Source organism: Erithacus rubecula (genome assembly GCF_903797595.1).
Source record: "Erithacus rubecula genome assembly, chromosome: 6".
Classification (NCBI taxonomy): Eukaryota; Metazoa; Chordata; class Aves; order Passeriformes; family Muscicapidae; genus Erithacus; species Erithacus rubecula.
Window position 1 is genome coordinate 42588129 of NC_136688.1, and position 13235 is coordinate 42601363.

Below are 13235 nucleotides of genomic sequence, written 5' to 3' on the forward strand. Positions count from 1 at the left end.
ATAGGGGTGATGCTTGACCCCTCTGGCCAGCCTAGTGGCACTCCTCTGGATCCACTCAAACAGGTCCATGTCTTTTCTGTGCTGAGGACCCCAGAGATGGGTGCAGCACTGCAGGTGGGGTCTCATGAGAGCAGAGTAGAGAAGCATCACCTCCTTCAACCTGCTAGCCACTCTTCTAATGCAGCCCTGGATATGGCTGCTTTTTGGGGCTGTAAACACACACTGCAGGTTCACATCCACCAGAAACCCCAAGTTCTTCTCCCCAGGCTGCTCTCCTAAACTTCTTCTTCCAGTCTGTGTTCATGTCTGGGATTGCCCCCACCTAGGTGCAGCACCCTGTGCTCAAACTTGTTGAATCTAAATATGTTCTTGTGAGATCACTTCTCAAGTTTTTTCCAGGTCCCTGTGGATGCTTTTCCACCCTTTTGTTCTGTCACCCCCACCAATCAGCTTCTTGTCATCTGAAAACTTGCTGAGGTGCTCTCAATCTCTCTGTCTGTGTCTTTCACTAAAATACTACAGAGCACTCATCCCTGAAGGACACAACTCATTACCAGCCTCCCAGGCATAGAGGTGAGGCTCACCAGTTTGTAGTCCCTGGGTCTTCCTTTTTACATTTTAAAAGAATTATAGTGATGGTTCTCTTTTTTCCAGTCACTATGTGCTTTACCTGACCACCTTGACTTCGCATAATTCAGAGAAAAACTTTTTCCCAGTGAAAGAAGTCAAGATTAAATAGATTGTCATGAGTACAATATTCATCCTTGGAAGTTTTAAAGTACTGAGAAGATAAAGCTCATCTGACAATGAGTTGAACTTGTTTTCAGCAATGCATTGAACTAGTGTTAAACAGTACTGTAGTAACAGTGAGAAGAAAACTCATGGAAAAGAAAAAATATTCTGTGTGTCAAGTTCTCTTGTTGAGGGTTTTTCTTCTGAATGACCATATCTCTCTCTAGCACTTGTGCAATATACTCCTAGAGTTGATAGACATAATTCTGAATAAAATCTTCTTTTTCATAGTTATTTTCCACAAGGAAAATAAACTACTTCAGTCACAGCACATTTTGGAATGACCATGTCAAAGGCATTTATGCCAGTCAATCTGTACATATTGTCCATGCACTTCTTAATGTCTGTCCATCAGAAACATACTTCACAAATACTTGTGATCTCTGGTCTCAAGAGATATGGTTCAATGAATTCACATTAAATATACCTCTTTCTTTCTGGTTTTGTTGCATTTTAAGTGTGAGTTACTTAAACTTGTGACTCTTTGGCCTGTTTCGTTTCCACTGAAATTAAAGGGGACACTATTAAAGAAGTTAGGTAGTAATTGCTGAAACGTCCTTTCTAGCAGAATGAGTCTCATACATAAATATACACAAGAAATTCATTTAAATGTCCTTAATTTTACTTATCCCATTTACCCTTTAATACTATGAAAGCATTATTGTAATGCTTTAAGAAATACATTTTATTCACCCACTAGTCTCTGGAATCATTATTCCACAATGTCTAAGTATATCCAGTCACATAATTATATTCTTCTATCATTAAATATTTAACAGTTTTTTGAATTCTCTTTACTTTTTAGATAAAAGTCCAGCATACATATGAAAGGCAATGATAAAAAACCTGGATATTGCTACATACGTCCAGAAACGTGCACAAACTTCCAGCAGGCACACAATTAACCACAGGATACACCAAGATCACTGCAGAAACTTGTTCATAATTCAACTTTTCTCTTAGCAGTACCAGAACTCATCTGCATGTTTTATGAGATCTAAAACCTAACACAGTTGCTATTTATGTAAACCCTTTACTGAGATGTGGAGGATGCAGAAAATGCACCAACTACTTTGCAATAGGTATAACCAAAACCAAGGGTTACATCAGTGAGACCAACTGCTTCCTTAAGAGAAGTCCAGAATGGAAGGGCGAAGGACCATTCCTGAGAAAGCATCAAACCTTTTGCAGCATCCTTTGTAAGTTTTTTTCAACTTTCAAGAGATGTTATCATCAATTGCTCTGAAAATAACTACTGTTCTTAAGTTAGAATCAAAACATGGCAAAAGCAAGCAGGGAGTAGGACTAATATCACTTTTATGACTTGAGAGTTCAGATCTTGTAAGAAAACAAATTTTTTGAGGTTTCAACACAGCAAGACACTTACTGCAAGGCACAATGACTTGTGATTTGTATGGATTCTTTTGGAAAACTGGAGTCCATGAGGATTTGCCTCCAGATAATTATATTTTTCTGTGAAGAGAGAAGAGGAAGAATTTCTGTCCTTCTAATACCAAAAGACTCCTTCCCAACCCAGCATTCAGTGATTAGCTGTTAAAAAAGACATCCAGAGTATATGCTCTGGGATTTACACTGGCTTAAAAAGGGAATTGCTCTTTCATTATTGCCCAGCTGGACTTGGGATTTGTAAAAGGCTGACACACAATTTGACAATTTCCACTGACCTGGGTATGAAACAGTCCTGTGGTGACGGAATCCCTTCACAGAGCACTACCACCAGGTAAGCAATCAAAAAGAGTGTGCTGACATGCTCATCTGGAGTAGAACACATGTGATGTTTGGTCTTCTTCACACCTCCAAAAACATCTCCCACATGTACAGTCTGTGCAGGGTTGGAAGGAACAGTCAGATCTTTTATTAGTGTGCCAGTTTCACTTAGTTGGCAGCTGGGGTTAAACCATGACAATTAGAAAGCTGCAGACTTGTTTAATCCAAACACACTAGAATTATATGGAGAGACAAGTTGTATAAATGTTTAATTTGGCTTAAAGATTGCATCAGTACAGACAGATCCCTGGCTATGTAAATATATTTATTTGTATATACATTGCTACACACTGTATATATTGAAGATCTCTGCCCGTGTTGGAAAGAACTAAGGAAAATTTATTTTCACAAAACACTGTGTTAGAAAAGGTAATAAAACAAAAAAACCTAATTTGCGTTTAACACTGAAAAATGATTGGTTTGCCCTGGATTTTCATGGTTTGAGAAATACATCCAAGTGAAAATAAAAAAAAAATAAATTAAAAAAAGGTAGACTGCTAGTTAGCAACACAGTGAATCTAAATTAATAGGAAACAACATTCAGATATCCACTGCTTCCAAACCTGCCTCCATCCCTATCTCACATTTTCAGTTTTCATAATTTTATTTCCTTTCAGCCTTCTTCACACATTTCCACTGAAGCCTGCACAAATGATGTAAATTATAGTGTTCTCTACATCTTTTTCTTCAGGGAGCTCTTTTGTTAAATATCTTTGAAATCATGTATAGTGCTATGAGCCATCTTGTCACTCTTTCACTCTGGATAGAGGAACTGATGAAAGGTGATAGGTCACAGACATATAGAAAATACAACATAAGACAGATGATAATTTGGATGAAAGAAGTGGGAGTTGATTAATTTTAGAGGGCCATTAATAACCTAAAACATGGCTAAAATACTGCCACTGCATTCCCAAAATGTAAAACAAGTCACAACCTTTTTTTTTTTTTTTTTTTCCAGAATGCTTTTGTGCTCTGGCAGATGACCAGAAGGTATCTACTGAGTTTCAAAGACAGCAGAAATCTATTTTTTATCAAAAGATAGGGAAGGACTTGGGATATGTACCCTAAAATTGCTGGACCCAGTTAAAAATTCTTTCACCTCAATTTGACTCATGGAGAAGACTTTAAGTGGCAGCTACATAGAGCAGTAGACCCTCTTCTTGATCAGGAATTGTGCCACAGCCAGTCACCCTCTGGCTCCATACCTCTTTAACTTGGAGCCCTCTCAGGCGTGTTACTGGCATGAACTTCCCTGGCATTTGTGTGGCAGGAGTAGGAAAGCCAGAAACCACTGAATCTGAGCAGCTGCTGTTAGGTGGAGAGGCTGAGCAATAACTAGTTGAGCAGACTGTAGTTCTAAACGATGCTATCAGATATTCAAGACAAGAGTTTTTGCTTTCATCTGCCATTTTACTAAGCAGGCCTGAGAATGAGCACTGCAGTTTTCCCTGGTATACCATGTGCTGTGTTTAGATACAAAAAAAAAAAAACAACATTACTGGGAGGACATGGGGAGAAAAATTTTAGAGATATAGCCTATGGGGAGGAAAAAGGAAAAACAAGCAAAAAAAAAAAAAAAAGCACGTATATGTCTATGGGCTATGGTCAATTCAATTTCTACCTCATATTGTGTTTTCCTATAGGCAAGTTGAGATGAATTCGAAAGTTAGCATCTTTTGCTGTCTATCCTACAGGGGAAGAAACAGCTGTATAAAATGCAAAAGCACAGATTAATGGGGGCATTTTCCCTGACCCTTTTTCATTTTCTTTTGTAAATTATAACAGCACAGCCACTTGTGCTTATTACATTGCACTTTGTGATTTAGGGCTTAGTGATTCTGTCTAAGATAAAATAAGTTTAAGAAATGAAAAGGTAGGGGAATAAAGGAGGGAAGAGGAGTACAAGAAGAAAAGATCAGGCAACATGAGAAGAGTTATGTCCTTTCAAACAATAAATAAGTCCAAGTTAAGAAGTAATAGTTAATCCACAGCATACTTCAGCACAGATGAATAAAACAATCTCAATGACAGAAGTGGCAGCAGTGGTGCAGCCAAACTATTGGCAGAAAGGAGGTGTGAGGTAGCAAAGGGGATTAAATAGCAATGAAGAGGAGACAGTCAGTAGGCCTGACTGTGCTATAGCATCTAGCAGCACAAATTATATGGAAGGAAAAAATAAGCTGAACAAAAGAATTAAAGAATGTTCCACAGAACACCAGAGAAGCAGAGAACATGGAAAGTCAGAGATGAAGTGTCATCTGTGTCCCTGAAGGAAAGAAAAATGGAGTTCCTTCTAACTAGTGCAGTTGGAATTTCGTTTTTCACCAGTTACTCAGGAAAAACTATAAACTTGTTCTATTCACATTGTGTTACTAGCTGTTTCTAGTTGAAGTCCAGAAGTTTTTCCAGAGCCATGTTATACTCTATGAAGACGAAGATCAGGAAATAGACTAGAAATAGAATTCCTCAATCTTTCAAACACGGGTGGTGCCAGGAGCCTTGGATAAACACCCATTTCTTGATTGTTTCTTGAGAATGAATGGCAGCATTGATAACAGGTGATGTATTCTTCTGCTTTGCAAGGAAAATGAGAAAGTAGCAGCTGGGTTGTGTGGGTGGGTGATACTGTAGTTGACAAGGAACCGGTAACCAACAAAAGAGTGCCTAAGAGGGAAAAAGATTTTGTTACTTAAGGAATTTGAGATGATTCCTTTTTGTTTGTGGTGGAAGGTTCATATGTCATAATCTGTAGTAAGGTACAATAGCTGAAAATTCAAGGTAGGCAAACTCAAATGTATAATTGGCACTGAAGATATTTAGTCATCATGATGGATTATCTTGTTATGTTTCCAAGCTATGTGCTCCTTTTCAGTTAAAATTTACTAGCTTAATAAAAATATTTAAAAATCAAATTAGGCTAAATACACTGGGAATGCTTCATAGACTCCTTAGATGATTCCATTGTTAATTTAAAAATATAACACCTGTTAAAAGTTAATTTTCTTAATTTCATAGTACAGTATATATAAAGATATAAAGTATTTCTAGTACTTCTAAAATTAATTAAAATGAAAACAACATATGAACAGTTAAGAAGGCTGGTGAAGAATTTGTCCCTTTTGACCTGGCTTCTGCTCTTTTTATTAAAACTATTTAATAGTTTGCACACACTATCAGAAATTTCACTTTTGGAGAAAGCAGAAAAATTAATTACAGAGAGATATTAATGTAAACTGAGTTTTAGCAGATTTCTTCTGACCTGATATTATTTCTAGTCTAAAGAATTACCAAACACTAAATAGTGTTTTCTTCACCTCAGCTCAAATAAATAGAGTTCCTAGGCCTCTGAAACCTGCCTACATGAGGTAATGATACCCCTGATAATCTGCCTGACTCTCTGCTAAATGCAAAAACAAACGCATCCACATTTGTTTTCATTTTATATAAACCACCATAGTTTCATTGATTCCATTATACCGATGTACCTCACTTAAGACTCTGAAACATAAAGTGTATACTGTTTTATCCTTCTACAGTAACCTTCTGTGTGGTAACCTTCACCTACTCATAAGAAGGATTTCCTTGTGAAGGAAAGGATGCTTATTTGTCCCACTTCACAGATAAGAAACATAGTATCTGTACAGCCCAAAATTAATGTTTCCACATTTACTTCTATCAAAGCAACTTCTTTACCTCTGAAATTTGAGCTCCATATTTAATTTGTAAAGCACCTTTTCTAATCTAGTTTTTCCAGGCCTTTTAAAATAAGATGAGACAGGCACTTTGAAGGAAAAGGATAAGCATAAGCAGTTGTATGATAGGAAACAACAAAAAGGAATATTTTAATTAACTAACAATAAAACATGATGTGTGATAAAATCAAGAAGAAATTAAAATCAACAGTAACAGTCTTTATTCCCTTCTGGCCACCAATCTAATAATCACCAGCTGGTGATTTAACAGAAATTACTTACAGTAAGTTCTTTGGAGTTTTAGGCTATGTCAAAGATAATGTCTAGAGCATAAAAGATAGCTTAGGAAAAGGTGTATAGGCTGTTGTGGTGTATAACAGATCCTCAATACTGAGATTTATCCTGCCTTGCTGAGGCACATTGGTATTGTAGATAAATAGTGTTGACTATAAACTCTTCATAAATGCAGAAAAAAAGCACTACCAATATTTCTGGGTTGAAACTGCTAGAAGTTTACAAACACACCCGGTAATTGAAAAAAAAAAAAAAAAAAAAAAAAAAAAAAAGAAAAAAAAAAAGAAAAGCAGAAATCAGCTAGCAAGAAGTGATGAATGGTCTGGTAGAAGTAAATGAGGAAGAATGCAGACAAGTGCAGGAAGATATAGAGTGTTCAGATTCTAACGGGTGACAGAGAGTTCAATGCAGATAAATGAAGAGCAATTATGACTTTGATGAGCCTTCGTGACACAAGAGCTACTCTTTGTTCAAGATAAAATATGAGGAATATAGATGAAAACAGATAAAAAATGAGAGACAAGTCATTGTGCATCATTAATAAGAGACACGAAACAGAAAGAAAAAGACAAATCAATGCATTTAATGCATCTTAATAGTCCAATTGTCTATGTCTCTGGATTAGTACGTGCATGCTTCATAAAATATGATCATTTAGAAAAAACTGAGAAGCAAAAGTGAGCTTCTTCATGTTCTGTTAAATATAAGGTGTCTAACTGAGCATTCGACTAGAAAAAGATCATCAGTTTCCCTGACTTCTGCTTCTTCATCCATAAATTTTTTAATCAAGATATGTAACTTGAACAATTGGCCAGGTGGTTTATGGATTTTGTGCACATTTCTCTAAAGTGTCAAACAGCAGCACGGCCAGAAAGTAGCAGGGTGTTGTCACAGCTATACCAATTCTCTGATTCATTGCATCAAAAGTTGTGCAGTCAGTGTGATCTACTCAGCTGACTCAATGGAGTTTGCTCTGCAGCAGCGGGAGACGTTTTTCATCCATTTATCTCAAAGTATAGAATTCCAGATTTGTCATAGTAACCAACTACGCAAAAAGCAATTTAATGGTCTGTGTTTTAATACAACTACAGAAGACATGCTCCCAAAGGATCTACTCACATGTCTCCAAGAACTGATTTCCTAGGAAATGATAAATTTAATATCATCCCCTGCAAGCCTGAAATAAGCCTAGGTAAGTCAAATAATTCTGTCAGAGAATAAGGTAGGTGACAGTAGACAATGGCCTGAGGCTACAGGCAATGAAGAGTTCACAGGTACGGACTGCAACCTGCTCCTTAGCTCAGGTGTCACATGGCACAAACTTTATTCAGCATTTCTGGGCAGTTTAAGCATAGGGAAAACAAACAAACAAACAAACAAAAAAAACCAAACAAAAGAGGAGGGGGAATCAAAACAAACAATCCAACAAATGCAACTTTAGCAGTAACAAAGAGTGAAATAAAACCAGAACTGTTAACCCCAATCTTTTCTTAGTCACAAAACTGAAAATCATGAGATTCCAAACCTGCATTTCTAAAGGAAATAATAACTGCAATCTATGACATATTGTGGAATTCTAACCCAATATTCACTAGCAATTAATTTCTTCCAATAATTATGTTCTTCACTTACTTTGTATTAGTTTGTTAATGGGTTTGTTTGTTGGTTTTTTTTTTTTTTTTTACTTTTTCTAGTTTGAGGATTTACATTCTTGAAAGTTAAAGACTTTTTTATTTTAAACTTAAAATTAGAGTTGTGATTATTGACTCAATTGCAGTGGGGGATCAAGCAGTACTAGTTAAAGTTATTACCTCCCCCAGTTGTCCACTCACCCCTTTCCTCATTTTCCCTCAACAGGAAGAGCTTTTTTAGACTTGCAGCATCCCCTGATAGTTATCAGTTTACAGCCTAACAAAAAAAAAAGGAAACTGGAAATTGACCCTGGCCTGTGCTAGTACATATTTTGCTAGGTTCAAGAATACATCTAATTAATAACTGCTGCAAAAAACGCACCTGCAGGAGCACAGCAGAAAGTTTTGATCAATAATTGCTTAAATCTACTCAGTTTAGATGACTGCAAAAGTCTGCATGTCTCAAGCAATAGCCTAACTCCAGAAATTATTTATATCACATTATCATCAATTATAAGGAAAATTACAAGACAATTGTTCAAAATGGTAATGGTGTATTTTGTCTCTGAGACTGTCCAATCCCATATACAACAATGAAAAGACTAAGAAAAGAGAAGCATTGATAGCATTGGAAAAGAACTTAAAAGTTTCTTACATGTAAATGAAATATTCTATCTTTCAAATATGTAATGCAGTAGACTGTCCAGTATGGATTGGTAAAACTAATTATTGTCAGAGGAAAGAGCTTGAGCTTGTTTGTGAGTTTGTGAAATGGCCCTTCAGAGAACTGATGTTCTGTATTCATCAAGTATTGCAAGTGTTTTCAGTAAGGCAAGTGAAGAGTTACTGGTGGCTAGTGTCATAAATCCAGAGTCCTGGGGGAACCCATGGGCCCTGACTAGATCCATCCTTCCATGGGAACCCCCCTCCTTCTCTCCAACTCTGCTCTGGCACAGGGGCTTTGTGCCACCTTGGGGGTGACCAGATGCAGTCACTGCTGGAGGTGTGCAAGTCTCCAGTCCTCTCTTCTGGATGGACATTGGATAGGCATGGTAACCTTCTTTCCAGTCATGTCTCCATTCCTCTGTGAACCCTGAGCCTGAATCTCCATCCTGGCATGCCAGGGAATATTAATGAACCCTGTTCAAAGCCCCCTTTTTTGTCAATCCTGTCTCCCTTCTGCAGGACTAGCTGAGGGAATTGCCTTTTTCTGGAATCACCCTTGACTTCCAGCTCATCCTCCCTTTTTCTTACTGTTCCGAGTTCATCAATAAGCTGAAAATTATTAGAATGCTAAGACTGGCCGTAACAGTATGATTGCCAACAATAACCTTTGAGACCAGAGAAATCCAAGGACAATGACAATAGAAGTATACAGTTAGCCTATTTTGTTCAATAGTGGTTAAGACAAATTGTGTTTGACAATGCAAGAAACAAACACCAAAAATGTTCCTATAGTAAAACCCCACCTTCTCTGAGCTTGCAGAAATCTATCTCTTTGATGAACAAATGCTGACAAATATGCATAGGCTTCAAAATTAAAAAGTGAGGCATAACCTGAAAACTCCCCTCTCCCTTACTCATTGTCTGGACTTACTAAAGTTCACCAGCAAACGATTACACACTCAAGCTGCTTCATTTTCTCCAGGGAGGATTTCACTGTCTTCTCTAACCCTACCAAAAAGAATAGCTTAACTTCTTAGCATTCTTTTTGCCTGAGGCACAGAAAGGATGATCATTTTATGATGCAAGTAAAAAGTTCAGTTTATCCTGGGGGTATATTCCTGGCTCTTCTTCATAACTACTCCACCTAGGACATTTTAAGTGTGGTATGTTTAACTAAATAATCTCATGGTAGGTTTCAAGTGCAATTTGTCCCCACCAAGTAAGCAGAATTAACTGAATAGAAAGCTCATCATGAACTAAGGCAGGGTGTGTTTGAGTTAAAAGTAGAGAAGAAGCAGACCTCAATTACTTATACAATTAAATATATATGTATACATATACAACTATATTATCCAGAAAAAATATATAATACATATAATTATATAAATATATATATTTATATGATCCAGAATAAGAATTTCCTATGAGCTGTTATCTTTGCATATAGATGGGGTTTTATATAAAATGGTCTGTACTCTTTCAGATGTTGAATGTATGTAGTATATTTACAAGACAAAATTGGTCTTTCTTCAGGGATTGTTCAAGGTCTTGAGAACTCCAAAGACTGCTGAATTGAAAATAAATTCCACAAGAGGAATGGAATTGCCTAACAATGACTCCCAGCTGAATTAAATTCACCCTAAATTTGCAATCCTGGTGCAATTCTGCAGATGGGTTTTCTCACCAGAAGGTTCCTTCAGCATCCCATCAGTGAAGCAAATTTAGACTTTCCCAGTTCTGCTATACTATGGGAATGAAATAAAAAAAAATCTACTGGCACTAAGCACCATCTTCTTCATAGCATTGATCAGTAAGCAGCCTCATAATTTTTAGCACTGCATTTCTCCTTCACTGTACACGTGTCCCTCATCAATGCACATCCATTGTCTTTCTGTCAGCCCGCCATGGTTACCTGGATGGGTACCTTCCACTGACTCACTAGATCTAATCAGAGATCCCTGTTCCTCCTGACAACATTTCCCCCAAGTCTAAAGGGCAGTGCCTTCCTGTTCATAAAGAGATTATTGAAAGTAAAATCTCTTTTACTAAATCCTAAGAAAAAGTTTTAGGTCTGAACAAAATTAATCTGGTGCCCTATGTTTTGAAAGAGCTGAAGTTGCTGACTGTTGTGACAACCTTCCTATCCCCCTCAGTCCACAAATCTGTGATGCGGGCTTTGCACTGCTAAAGAGTAAGACAAATGGTTTCACAAGATATTTTCACTGCCTCAAAATCCTCTTGAAGACCTGAAAGCTTACTGCCAATTTATCTGGATTCAAAACAGATACCATCTGCCCAGTCTTTTTTTTTTCTTTTTCTTCCAGGTAATCGGTCTGTACCATGGTGACACGTTTTTCTTCCCTCTAGTAATAACCCCTGGAAAGGGGATCTCCTGGTGCCCCAGCATGCCAAGATTATTGCTTATTTATTTCTTGAGTTTGGATGTGTAATCTTGTAGCCTCTACTACTTGACCATGATGGTCAGGGTAACATTCTTATAGCTTTTTCTTTAGGTGATTGAAACCAATTTTTCTTTTCTCCTATCCTTTTTACAACAATATCTTCTAAAATAAATAAACAGAAAAGAGTACAAAAGGCTTTACCAAATGATGCTACCACTTTATCAGAAACTAGGAATTAATCAGAAAAAGCAAAAATAAATATATTTCAATAGAAAATTTGCATTCTTCATTGTATCCTATTACTTATAATTTGCTGATACTGGAATTGAAAGAGGGTTAACAGTTGTCAGATAGAGCTTGAAATATTTTTAAATACTATAGATCAAAGTTTGCCAACCTAAAGCGTAAAGTGATCCATGGAAATCAAGCAAATATAAATCTAAAGCTATGCCATGAGCCTTGGGGCTTATATTATAAACTGTGGCATTTTTTATGTTCTCTCTTTAAATAATATTGAGAGATTTTGATCAGGTTAATCTTTTAAAAATTATATTCTCATGTCCAACTTTTATATATTCTCATAATTCTAATGTTCATTCATGTTTACTGGGCTGAAAGAAAACTGGCTCCTTGTGCTGGTTTAGAGCAAATTTGGGAGGAAGTTTTCAAAGGGGTCCCTCTAGAAAGCAGATTCAAGCAACCCCTCCCCTTACTGGTTTAGAAAATTGTTTCCTTGGAGAAAAGTGGAAAAAACCCTGTTTGTTTAGCAAGCAATGTTCAAGTGAAGTTTCTGAAAACAAACTTCTTCTCCCTGCCCCTCACTCTTTGAGCCAATCTGAAAGGTGAAGAACTAAATATCCTGCATAAACAGAACAGATGACTGGGGATCCAAGCATCATAAAGTCGCCCTAGGATGCTCCTCTTTGACCATTTAGAGGCATTCTGTCCTAATTGTAACTATCCCCTAGAAAACAGAGAAAGATATAGAAATGGACTTGACAGAGGCAAAAGGATGATTTGAGCTTGCCAAACCTGTGGATGAGAAAATACAAATAAATCTGATTTTTTAATCAGTAGGAAATTCTTGAGTTCCCATGGGAGATTGGGTAGATAGCCTTGCAATCAGAAAGGGATGCTTTCTCCACAGTGGATTGACAGTCTGCTTTCCAGGCTTCTCCACTTAGAATAAAAGAAGAGTACTGAATGCAGAATGGGCAACTCAATGACTGTTGTGTAAGTTTCACAGAGGTGTTTGAGCTTTATATAGTGAGGCAAGAGTTTGATAGAACTGTGTGGATTATTTTTTCCAGAAACACAAAGGTGCAGTGACAGAATCAGAGATGGAAAATATTCCTTTATTTTAAAAGCTTATGACAGTGAAAATGACCTTAATGATTGCGCTTAGAAAATGTGAAAGAAAAAACTTATGTTGGCTATTTGTATGTTGTTCAGAAGGTTTTATTTATGCCTTCCACTCACCATGGTAGGTAGTTAGGTCAATCATAAATCAATTCTTTTTGTCATATCTATGTTGATTTAAGTTTCTCTCATTATTCTATTTTTCCTTGCATTTTCTATAATAAAAAAAAAAACAATTAAACCACAAAGAAAGAATGCGTAACAATGTTTAATGACTGCTGGATTCTTATGTCATGATTTAGCCACTTTAATTACCTTAATTTTATCAAATTCAACTAAATGTTGGTTGAATTGATCTACATTTGTGCAACTGTCATCAGCATGAAAACTATGGTAAAAAATATCAATATTCTATAACTGTGTCTATCTGGTTCCCTTCCCCATCCTTTCTGCCCCTTTCCCATTTTTTCCCTTCCCTTCCCTTCCCTTCCCTTCCCTTCCCTTCCCTTCCCTTCCCTTCCCTTCCCTTCCCTTCCCTTCCCTTCCCTTCCCTTCCCTTCCCTTCCCTTCCCTTCCCTTCCCTTCCCTTCCCTTCCCTTCCCTTCCCT